Raw genomic sequence first — 12,873 nt, 5'->3', positions numbered from 1 at the left:
GTTTGAACGGAACCTGTCGTTAGCACTCAATTCCTGCAAGCTCGTAAAAGAAAAAAATGAAATCTCTCAGGAACGTTGTGACTGTCCAACTCAGAACACAGCCATCTTACGTTTAAATTTTAATACCTCATTACTCGGAAAAGCAAACCGCTGAACAAAAGAAGTCAGCAGACAACGAACCCTCACAGCCATTGTTAAAAAAATTTCCTTCAAGAAGCCTGCCATTGCCATTTTGCGGAGCCCGCCAAAACTAGCAAGTGAAGGAAATCCTTTCTATTGCAGGGAACAGCGATGCCATCTTGAAAGTCTGCAAGCTCTTAAAGCTGTACCCACACTTTAAAAAATGTCAACATGCATCACAATTCAATACTTCCAATTCAATTTGGACCAACCCAAGGGCCAAATCCAACAGGAAATGTGGCATCCCTGAGAATCAACTTTCCATATTACTGGAGAACATCAGGTCTCAGTTAAAAATCAGAGGAAGCCCTGATTACTGCCTTTTTATACTGGTTTGGTGATCTTGCGAATCATGTTATCCTGATGCAAGGCATTGATGAATCCGCAACCTGCCTTGTGGAACCATTAGCAGCCTTTGATGAATATTTTAATCTTGAAGCAGAGTATATGAAAGTGCATGATAAACCAGCGTCTTCAATGAACTAAACTGTTTGAGATCCGAACAAACAAACTTTAGGGACGATTCAAAGGTGCCGAGGGAAATAACTGACCTCAATTCCACAGTTGGCGATTCGAAGCTGGAGTTGAGAAAACTCAATCAGAAGTACAGCCAGGCACACCAGTAGGCAGAAAAGATAGACAAAGAAGTTGCAGCCTTGAAAAATTCTTTGACGAACTAGTAAGTGCCCTGGAAAAACAGAGTTAAAAAAGACACTATGCTACTTCAGGAAAAGCCACGTTGGAGCAATAACAGAACACTGAACTGCAGAATGAAAAGACAAGAGCTGAACAAAAAAATAAACTGTTGAAAGAACAGCTAATTGTCCTTCAGGATCAGATTCAAAAACAGTGCATTACACTTCAGCAACATAATAGAATAAAAAATACCTTGAGCAGCAGAATGGTTGAACAGCAGAACAAATTCAATGAGACTCTGGTAAATTGCAAGAAAACTCAAGACTAAGTAATTGAGCTACATGACGAAAAACCTGTTGAAGGATCTTCACAAGACATAAGGACCCCTCCGTAGTCTATCCCCTTCCCTGGATCAGTACTTAACCCTTGTAGTTCGGAGGTCTACTCTGGATGTCAATGACTCAATGTACACTTTACTTGTTTTACAAGCAACACTTTTATTAACCTAAACCCTTAGCATAGGAATCGATATCAGTGTAAAATTACTGATACAAATATCTGCTAACGTATACTCACAACCTGGTTGCCTGGTTTCTTCAGAGACAGACAGGATCAGGTGGAGCCGTGCTGTTCTGTAACTCACATTGATAGGTAACTAGGCTATCCTCTCTTCCAATAGCAGCAACGAGTCTCCTGCACATCCACTTCTTATACCCTTCTATTGGAGCTGCATACTGCATTTCCAGTGATATCGCTTTCTCATTGACACAGTGCATTCAGCCTCGGGTTAAACCCCAATGAGATGATGGATCCTTGGTGTCATCACAGTTGCCCTCATCCTGATTGCAGCATTCAAACTACACTTGGCTGGTCCTTTGCTCCAGGGTCCTGTGTGTGTAGGTGCAGTTTCGACTCATTTCTGCCCACTTATCTGAGCATGTCCTCTCTCTTCTGATTGTTATGTGTCCACAGCCTAACCCTCTTCCCGTCAGCTCTTGGTCCACCAAGCAGCCATTTTGTGTTATACTAAAAATACATTGTTCAACCTCTAATACAATGTTAGGTATGACTTCTACAAAGAAAAGTCCTATATAAATCATTTCAAAAATGTGGATCAAAGCAACAAACTACAAAAATATCAACATAAACATATCAACATCTGTAATAGCAATTGCTGGGCAAGTTCCATTCTGACAATTTCACTGTGATCTTGTTCTATCTCTATATTGCAAAAGTCAGCGGTTAAGTTACAGGTGTTATTCACTTCCTTTTCTGGCAACTAAACCACACCAACTGTTGTTTAACAACAATGTATAAGCTGCTGTTTCCAGGCTTATTAACTCTTTTGTGCCCACAGGCATCCACTTTAAGTACATTACATCCCATTTCATGGTGATTGTGAGGTACTTTCCATCAATTTTTGTTTTCCTGGAACTGTGGTAAAAACCTCAGCTACCCTTTCAGCCATCTCCTGGTGATGATGCTTCCTCTGTCTGGCAATTAACAACTGTACTACCACTAGAACATGCAAGAATACTCGAATCCGTGGATATATCTGAATGTTAAGACCCCAATCCCAAATGTCCTCCCACCACATTGTTGCCTACCCGATCAATGTCTTTGTCTATTTCCTTACTTTTCTGTTCTAGCACGTAATATGTCCTGTGTACCCTCCTAAGCTCTTTCCAGGTGGCTGTTAGGTGCTCAAGTAACAGGGGTAGTGGGTAAATGGATTGGCTGCCATGTTGCATTAGGTTACCTTTTATATCCTCCTCCACCTGTATATAAACTGTTTCTCGTTTGTGGACATCCACCAATTCTACCTTTTCCACCTGGGCTGGGATCTGTGGGTACAAGCACACATTGTGATTGCTCAGTGGCCAATGAGACACCCATACTAAAATTCCTGCCTGGTGGTGGTAATGTAATACCTCCCTTGCCCTATGTATGCCACTCAGGTCAGTTCCATTTTAGCTGGCATAGCCTCCATGGTATAATTAGCTGTGGCTTTCAACCCACATTTGGCTTCCTTCATTATGTATACTGGGTGTGGACACACTACCTTTTATGACTCTTTAAGGCTGTACCAACCATGTTTTCCATGTGAGGATGGATGTTATTTTAAAAAATATTTTTGGGGAATAAGGCTGTGTGTTTGTGTGCATGTGTGTGTGTAAATGATTTAATTAAGCTGGAAGACGGGTTATCTGGGAGGTTTTAGACAGGAAAGGATAGAGGTTATGCATTAGATTTGTGCATTTGTGATGAATAGGTCGGATCTAACATTGATATTCAAACAAACTCTCCACTTATCTAAGGATGCCAAAGGGAAGTCCGAAGTGATAAGAAACATATTTGCATCTTGCAGGAGTTCCATAGGTAAGTAGAAGAGTGTATTTTACATTTTAGTGACCTGAAAGCAGACACAAAATAGAAACATAGAAGGTTTTATGTTTGGAATGATTTGAATTTCAAAGAGGTGTGAGAACAATGGAACCTGAGATGAAAGTGGAAAAAGGTATTCTAGAGTTAGTGTGGAAAACTTATGGTAGCTGTTGGCTGTTAGCTGTTGGCTGTATCTATTAACTGTAGTTGTGGGCTATTGGCTGTGTGAGGAAGATCTCCTGGAAACAGCTGTAAGCTAGGAGAAGATGCAGTGTTGAATCAGCCATCTAGTCAAGCCAGAAAAGTTTTGGCTGCAAAAAGCAGCCTTGTTCTGTAGTTTTGGATTTCCACAGCAGAGTGGGGGAGAGTTTAAGAGGTCGTGTGGTGTGCCTTTATTTTTACAGCAGCTTGCCTTGGGTAGTATTACAGGATTTTTATAGTTAGACATCTATAAGAGAGTGGAAAAACGCAGCAGGTCTGGCAGCATCTGTGGAGAGGAGCACAGTTAATGTTTCAAGTCCGTATGACTCTTCAACAGTTCTGTTGAAGAGTCATACGGACTCTAAACATTAACTGTGTTCCTCTCCGCAGATGCTGCCAGACCTGTTGAGTTTTTCCAGGAATTTTTTTATTTGTTTTGGATTTCCAGCATCCACAGTTTCTTGCTTTTTATCTATAAGAGAGTGTTGCCTGGAAGGTGTTTACATGTAGGTCTGACCAAGTGGAGAGTCTTTTGGGGGGAATGTTTTGTAAGACTAATTTTAACTATGCAACTGTCATCTTGTATGTTTAAGTTTTATGTTATTCTTGTTAATAAAACTTTAATTTCTAATTTTTAAAATCTATAAGTGTTACTGGACTTCTTGCTGCTGAGATCAATACATTTTCTTCTCATTTTAGAATGTGAAAAAAAGGGCTGGGAAGTGAGAAACAGCTTGTATACAGCTGGAGGAGGATAAGTCAAGTTTCCCTCTGGGATTTGGTTTGCACAGCAACTTACATCTGCTGTGGTCATAACATCCCCTATCTCAACTGCATGAGATGCTACATTATGGTACTGTACATAATAATCTTCCCTAATAACACCAATGTTTTCTATATAATAACTTTATATAATATTCTCTCTGGGGCTAACTCTGTCAACATTGAAATAACTAAATCCATACCAATTAACATTCCATTACGCTCAACCGATTCGGTATTTGTGGAGTGCACAAGAACTAAACCCCTGAGCTGGCAACCGGTGGTATTGAACCTGTTTTCCTAAATAAATTGACCAATTGCTCATTGGTAATCCACATTGGTACCATTCCCTCCTGCAGCTGTCTCAGATTTTCCATTGCACCCGCAGCACCGTTCGAACACCCACGACCCATAGGTGCTATGGACATCGTTTTGAGATGCTTGGTTCGCAAAATGTTCCACCAGCCAGAAGGTAGACAGCAGGTCATCCCTGTTTCTGCCCATAGCTTCTACGACCCAGTTTTCCATAGTTCCCTAGTCTCTTTTCCTCTTGCGGGAGAGCAGCAAAAAGGCTGCTTCCTAAGGTAAACAGTAATACCTTTTTCCTTACCTCATCATCTACTCCATGCAAAACAGCCAACTGATCTATCTCAAGAAAGTGTCCATATGGGTCCTTTCCCATTTCAAGCTTGGGTAACTTCTCAGCCTTCCCTCTCAATTGGTTTGGGTTTGGGTACTATAAATTCCTGATCCAATTGTGGGGGATTGTTTCTTATCACCGGCATCAGACCTTGTTGCTGCATGGGAGCCTTAGGCAGAATCGAACGGGGGTTTACCACAGACCCTCCTGCATCTTTTTTATTCCCATTTTTGCCTACCCATCGCTACTGTCTGATGTTCCCACCATCTCCACCTCCTTTCATTGTGCATACAATTCCCTCCCCACTTGCTGCTTCCTCTTTAATCTTGCTATTTTCTCCCTACACTCTGTGTGTTCAGCTAGTTCCTATCCGGTGTGGTTCGTCCACCAGACATTGATTCACAGCCTTTAAACTTGTACACTGCCTCTCTGCTTGCTCTGCAATCTGCCTTTGAGATACTTTGTCAGCTTCCCATGAGTTATACCATCTTTGATTTCTGTAGTTGACTACACCACTTTTCCCTTTCTGCTTCATACTTTTCGACTTTGTCCTTTCTACCCTTGCTCTCCCTCCTCTAACTGTTTCATTAAACCGTTAATAACAGCATTCCTGCCTTCCACCATTTTCTTTAATTCCTCTATTTCCCATTGTTTTGCCAAATGGTCCTGTTGGTATGCCGCTTGCTATACTGCCTTTCTGAGGGCAGTTTTAAATGTGGATTCCTGGGCTCACTGATCTGTCGCAGTCACCAGATCCTCTCCTTCAAGAATCACTTGCACCCACCTCTTCTTCAGAGGTAATTTCTCCATTACACACTTAGAGACCAACTCATCCATCATGTTCATAGCCATTTCTTTACCTTCAACCTCCTACCTGGCTCACCAATATCTGTAGTCTATCCCCTTCACTGGATCAGCTACTGAACCCTTGTCATTCAGAGGTCTACTCTGCATATCAATGGCTCAATGTACACTTTTCTTGTGTTACAAGCAACACTTTTATTAACCTAAATCCCTTAGCATTAGATCCAATATCAATGTAAAAATACTGATACAAATATCTGCTAACGTATACTCACAATCCGGTTGCCTGGTTTCTTCAGAGACAGACAAGATCAGGTGGTAGAACTGTGCTGTTCTGTAACTCACGTTGATAGATAACCAGGCTATCATCTCTTCCAACAGCAACCACGAGCCTCCTGCACATCTACTTCTTCTATCCTTCTATCAGAGCTGCATACTACATTTCTAGTGATATTGCTTTCTCACTGACACAGTGCATTCAGCCTTGGGTTAAACCCTAATGAGATGATGGGTCCTTAAGGTCATCGTAACTGCCCTCATCCTGATTGCAGTATTCAAACTACACTTGGCTGGTCCTTTGCTCCAGGGTCCTGTGTGTGTAGGTGCAGTTTCGACTCATTTCTGCCCACATATCTGGGCATGTTCTCTCTCTTCTGGTTGTTATGTGTCCACAGCCTAACCCTCTTCCCGTCAGCTCTTGGTCCACCAAGCAGCCATTTTGTGTTATACGAAAAATACATTGTTCAACCTCTGATACAATGTTAGGTATGACTTCTACAAAGAAAAGTCCTACATAAATCATTTCAAAAATGTGGATCAAAAAAACAAACTACAAAAATATTAATATCAAAATATCAGCATTTGTAATAGCAAATGCTGGGCAAGTTCCATTCTGGCAATTTCACCGTGATCTTGTTCTATCTCCATATGGCAAAAGTCAGCAGTTAAGTTATGAATGTTATTCTTTTCATTTACTGGCAACTAAACCACACTATCTGTTGTTTAACAACAGTGTATAGGTTGCTGCTGCCAGGCTTTTTAACACTTTCATGCCCACGCTTCAGGTCAGAGTTTGTTCCTCTGGAACTTACGAAATGAAACAAAATGAATTTAATGCCACTCTGAAAGGACTGGCAAACCAGTTTTCAGAGAAGAATCAGGAATGTTCAATCTTCCGAGAGGATCTGAGAGGTCCAGGAAATTTCAGAGGACGCAGTTGCACATTTTCAAAGAGATATACAGGCAGACAAAAATCAGGAACATAGAATGGCAAGTGAAGGGACAAGTTGTCACTAATGAGTGTGAGATGTTTCAAAACAATTGGCAGAAATGCAATTACAGAAAGTGAGCTTGAAAGAAAGCACAAAGGAATTATACTCTGCTGAGGCAAAACTGATCAGCGTAGAGAATTTACTTTCACATACGGAAGGAGAGTTTGTTCAGGAAAAACAAGAACTGATGACAACACTGGACTGTCACTCACAGGAAATACAACGCAATGCTTTAATGATGAACGTGTGCAAATAAATTTAACAAAGATAGAACTTCAGTTAAAACTTGATGAACTTCAAGCAACAGATATCTCTGGTAAATATCATGAGAAATGCCTGGAACATGATAAGGAATTGCTGAAGAACCTGAACAGCTGCTTGAATGCAGAATTAATTAATAAAATTATTGAAATTGTCGGACTCCAATCCAACCTGAACAACCTGATGGACGAGCAGTGTAATATGAAAGGCCAAATCCAGACTTTAATAGCAGATAAGGAGAATTCCAAGAAATACATTGAGGACCTAAAGAATGAACTGAAAGAGTCTAAACAGCAGTCAGTGACCAGGCAAGAAATATTCCGAACTGAACTGAATGCCCAGGTGAAGCTGTCAGCCTGATATAAGAGCTCTGAGATGAAGGCATCTCAACTTCCTGGAGTAGTTGCTGAGCCGAATGAAAAGACTCAAAAGCTTGAAAGACAATTGAAAAAGACCAAAGTTTCCATTGGGAAGCCCCAATGTCCATATACATCAAGGTGGCCCACATGACAAAAGGAGAGAAAGATGCATCAAGGAGATGAATGCGATGTTCGTCCACCTTGCAAGGATTGGGGCAGAATTTTATGCCTCATGGGTGGGCATACGCCCGACCCAATGGAAAGTAAAATAGTGCAAGAAGCCACTGGGCAAGGGTCCCAATATCATCCTGTACGTGCGCAATCTTCAGGTTGGCAGGTGCACGTGAGTGTCGGAGCCGTGCCTGCCATCAATTAAATGGCCACTTAAGGCCATTAAAAAGGCAATTGATCCTGATTTTACATTGCCTGTGTGAATTTTCGCTCGTTGCAGGGAAAAATGGGCAGGCGAGCAGCCCACGTTTTGCAAACCCTCATCCATGGGCAGGATAAAAAGGATCAGCATCATTGCCAGTGTGAGTAGTGAGGAGTTTTGGAGATAGTTTGCTCCTGGTTGCTTATTTGAACAGTTTCATCATTTGACAGCTTCATCTCAGTTCTGAGCTTCATTCTTAACATTTCTAGGCTCAGGATTCATTGGTGTCTCCAAGGCCCCCGGAGGATTTTGACCATGTGGACCTTCCAGGTGTCAGACAGCCTTTTGTTATCCTGGTAATGAGGAATGTGGTCTCTGCTGGAGGCACCTCCTCTGAGGAGGAAGAGAGGGGCAGGAGGGGAAGGAGGCCAGGTGTCCAAGTGCAGCTTCCAGGAGAGTGACCTGTGGGAGGAGAGGTGCAGGTACAAGGGCGCAGGGCCAGCAGGTAGTCCAATGTGGCCATCAAGGCACCAGCGGGTCAGCCTGGTGCCTTAATCAACAGGAAGGGATTCCACTCCATAAACGTGCAGATAGTGTGTGACCACACGGCGCAGATTCTGCAAGTCTGTGCAAGGTACCCAGGCAGCTCTCATGACACTTATATCCTGAGAACCTCCCAGATGCCGGGGCCATTCAAGCAGCTGCTTCAGAACGTCTGGATGGATCGCTGCTGGGTGACAAGGGCTATCCATTGAAAAGATGGCTCACGGCGCCTCTCTGCCACCAAAGAACAGAGGCTGAGCAGCGTTATAATAGCATGCCTCCATAAATGTGGTGATAGAGAGGATAATAGGGCTTCGCAAGATGCACTACCGATGCCTGGACCATTCAGTTGGTCACTGTTAGTGGTTACATGCTGTGCTCTTCACAATCTGGCACTGGCAAGGGGGGGACCCACTGGAAGAGGATCTTGAGACAACTCCACAGGCCACAGAGGATGAGTCCAGTAGTAAGTCAGAAGAGGAGCACAGTGAGGAGGATGTTGAGAGTGTGGAGGCAGACCTCTGTTTCCTTCAGAGAAGCAGGGACACCAGGGGCACCTTGATCCAATGCTCTTTCAATTAGGCTACCAAAGATCAGCTTCCACCTCATGCCAGGGCTGCTGCCTCCATCCTGGAGGTCTGAAATGACCCTTTCATTTGAACCCAAAGTCCACTCAGTGCCTGTGCAATAAAGTTTAGAGTCACTCACATCCAGCATTACATACTGGCGCACGCTACACCAAAAAAAAACAAAGGTGAAGCATATTCAGACCATTACGACAAAAACAAAATTTACGTCATTTTCACAAGGCAAACAAATTATCAAACCCTTCTCTGGTCTTCATTCCCAGACCAGTAAAATGAACAAAACATTACACAACAGAAGCCCATCCATGACCAGTCCCTCTTGTGCTCATGGTGCCTTTAACTTACGTTTGCGAGTGCTACATCTTGGTGCCCGCCTCCCACGCTGGCACTGCCAATGGAGACAGCCTGCTGACTCTGCTGTTTTGTTGGCCTTGATGACCTTGGCGGTTGTTCTCTCGTCAGTGGAGCCTGTGCAGGCCCTGCCTGGGGGAGAGCAGCGAATGCTAAGGCTGGTATCTCCCCAGTCATCACAGCCTCATCAAATGCCATGGTTACTGGCAGAGGGACGGAAGAGCTAATGTCGTCATCCAGAGTGCCCTAAAAGGAGCCCGCAGAGACGACAAGCAGCTCGTGCACCAACATGCGGTCGCTCTGGACCCCCCTGTTCGCCATTAATGGATGGGCACCTAGCCAGGATGCTGGGTGTGTTATCCATCTCCCACACTGGCACTCGCCACCTGAGGTCATTGCCTGTGTGAGAGCTTGCAGGACAGAGCGCAACCCCAGGAACCACTGATTCTGGGGAGCTGCCTCTCCATGAGCGTCACCACTCTCTTAATGGAGGAGTCAGTGCGCTCGGCCATGAGGGTCAGTGCAGTGCTCATGCTGTGCATGGACTCCTTCACAACAGAGACCATGGCATGCAGACCCTCATGGGTCTCTGGCAGATCCTCCCACATGGAAATCCAGCATCTGCCACTTAATGGACAACTCCTGAGGCTCATCATCTGCCTTCAACTCAGCATTGTCCTGGTCTCCAGCAGTCCTCTGACTGCCGGTGCCCCAGGCACAATCTGCCTCCACCTGCTCCTCAAGCGAATGTCAAGTGCCCTCACTGCTGGTGCTCCAATATTCTAGCCTAAGATCTAAGCCCACCAAGAAGCTGGAATCTGCATCGGTGCCTGGTTCAGAGAGCGGGTGTGACACAGGTGCAGCTGAAGTCCAGCAGCCCTCTGGCATCAGGGGTGGCTCTTCAGGGTCCTGAGAATGAGTGCATGCTGGTGAATCTAAGGGAGAACAATGACATGTAATTAATTTAAGTCATCACACTGTCACTGTGCATGTCAGGCACCCTAGTGAGACGATGGAGATCTGCATCATGGTGCCATTGTCTTTCAATGATCTATGGGGATTCCAGTTTTGAGGTTCCCATCAATGAAAAGACTACACAAGAATGTTTGTACCCTATGACACTCTCATCTCTGTGCACTGCACTCTTACCTTCGTCTAACACCCCAGCCTCTCCACAACCGGCTGACCGACGTGTGTGGCGCCTCTCCAGCTCCAAGGTGTCCTGCTCAAATCTTGTAAGGATTAGGAGGTTTGGGGGGCCTCCACCTGTCTGTGACCTCTCTATGATGTTATTACTCATGTTCTCCTGGAAGGACAGAGGAGCATTGATTAGTCCACTCTGTATCTGCAGCACCATCGCAGCCTTGCCAACCCCAGCTGAGGAACATCTCACAGGGCACATCCAAGTCATGGCCCTCGAGCAGCAAGGCACTCAGTCCAAGCAGCCAGGGCTCACCCCCTTGGCCAGCACCGATGTCATTGACACTTGGCACTCAGACTCTAACCCCCTGAGCTCCACGGGGGGACGGCCACAGCTTAACACTTATCCACACTGATCCATGCCAACACAGTACTCACTCTTCCCAAGTGCAGCAGGTCATTGAAACTTTTGTGGAACTGCACTCATGTGCGCCACACCACATTGTGGCTGCTGACCTGGGCTGCCACCTCCTCCAAAGCTCTTTTCATCAGATGTTGTGGCCTCCTCCTTCCATCCCTGGGGACAAGGTTGTCACTCCTGGCAGCCACCTCCTCCAGAGGACCGCGTGGCACTCGTCCGAAAACACTGGTTGGGGGGACAGTTTCCACTGGACCTGCCCAACCTGCCTAGCATCTCCAGCCGCAGTTGGGGGTATAGCTTCAGTCTTCTATGTTCTTCCCTAGAAGCCTTCAAGGAGCTGCCTGTGCCATCTCTAGACCACCCGCCGGGTCACCATTGGACTTGGTGTCTGACAGTCTCCCAAATCCACCCAGCCTTTCCCGAGCATTGGGAAGAGGCGTTTCAAACTGGGTGGGCCTTAATTGGCCAGCCAGCGTGAAATCGCCGTCCAGGGCCCATCACAGGTGCCCGTTTCCTGACCGATTGTGGGCCTGCCAATCACATGTTCCCATCAAGGGTAAAGTTTAGGCTATGATTTAGAGTAACAGCAACCACTGATCAATGCTACTGCTGAAACAACCAACCAATCGCGGTTCAAAATGAAGCAATGGAATAAAAGAATGAAAGCATACCCAAATGCCAACGCCAGTCCAACTCCAAGCAAGAACCAGAAACTACCACTCCTCCGACAGGAAGACAGACGAGATATGGAAGGGTTAAAGACCTCCAGACTGCTGGTACCTGTAAATTCAAGGACTTGAGGGGGTGGGGGGAGAAGTGGGGGAGTAAAGTATTGGTAGTGATAATATTGTAGTAGTCATAATATAGTAAATGCAATAATATGGTAACAATAATGGAAATGCATGAGACTGATAATGGAAGGCATGAAGTAAACTCATGTAACTTCATATACATTGGATAAGGACTTGGGAGCGATATGGTATAAGGGTCTGGCACATACAGGGCTAATGTGAGACTGAGTACACTACTGCCCACACAGTGATGAACAAGGCACATGACCCAGACCTGGGGTCAGTGTGGTGTTGAGCAGAGACGAGTAAAGACCTAGACATGGAGATAGCTCCATGCCTGTACCCTTTACTGTATATATGTATATAGTTACAAGTAGTTAATAAAGACTTGCTGTTAACATACCGAAGACTACAAAGACTTCTTTAAGAGACACCATTCTGTAACCAATAGCCTCCCAACAGCGGCCAAAGCAAAATATTAATTTAGCAGTATGCTGTGTCCTTATCTTCTACTGTTGTTTAACCTAAATCTGATCTTAATGGATCCACCTTCTCTTTTATCATTTTCCTCTTCTTGATATATTTTACTATTGCCCTTGATAACATATCTAAATTTGTTTTCATACTCCCTCTTATTATTCCTTATTATTTTCTTGATACCTATGTGTTACATTCTATAAGTCTTTGCTCTTGCCACTTTTCTTTGTCCTGTGGAAACTCACATTTTGTTTAATATTGGCCCCCAACATTTCTTGCAGACTTGGCTACATCACCGAGAAATCCTTCTCTTGTCTTTCAGGACTGTACGCTTGTTTTGTAATCCACTACTACCTTGCATAGGTTCCACAGTTGGCCTGTAGATTGGCCAAATAACCAACTGACCGGTTTTACAATGTTCGCATATTTTGATTATCTTTAGCTAATTAATATGGCAAAGTTGAGATTGAACAAGTGAAGATTTCCTGTTTTAGTATTTGCAACAAAATCATAAACTCACTCTTTAAGCATATTTACTTTTATCTTCCTAAAGTGAACAGATCTACCTTTCAGCTAGATTATACCAATTATAGTGTATGTGAAGCCTGACAGCAGGTAGGAACTCGAATTTGAAAATAACTGAGACAAGGAAAGGTGACAGTGAGCTGGAAGTGAGAATAAAGAGGTGGCA

The sequence above is a fragment of the Carcharodon carcharias genome, chromosome 1 (genome assembly GCF_017639515.1).
Source record: "Carcharodon carcharias isolate sCarCar2 chromosome 1, sCarCar2.pri, whole genome shotgun sequence".
Taxonomy (NCBI): domain Eukaryota; kingdom Metazoa; phylum Chordata; class Chondrichthyes; order Lamniformes; family Lamnidae; genus Carcharodon; species Carcharodon carcharias.
Note: the sequence above shows the minus strand (reverse complement) of the source record.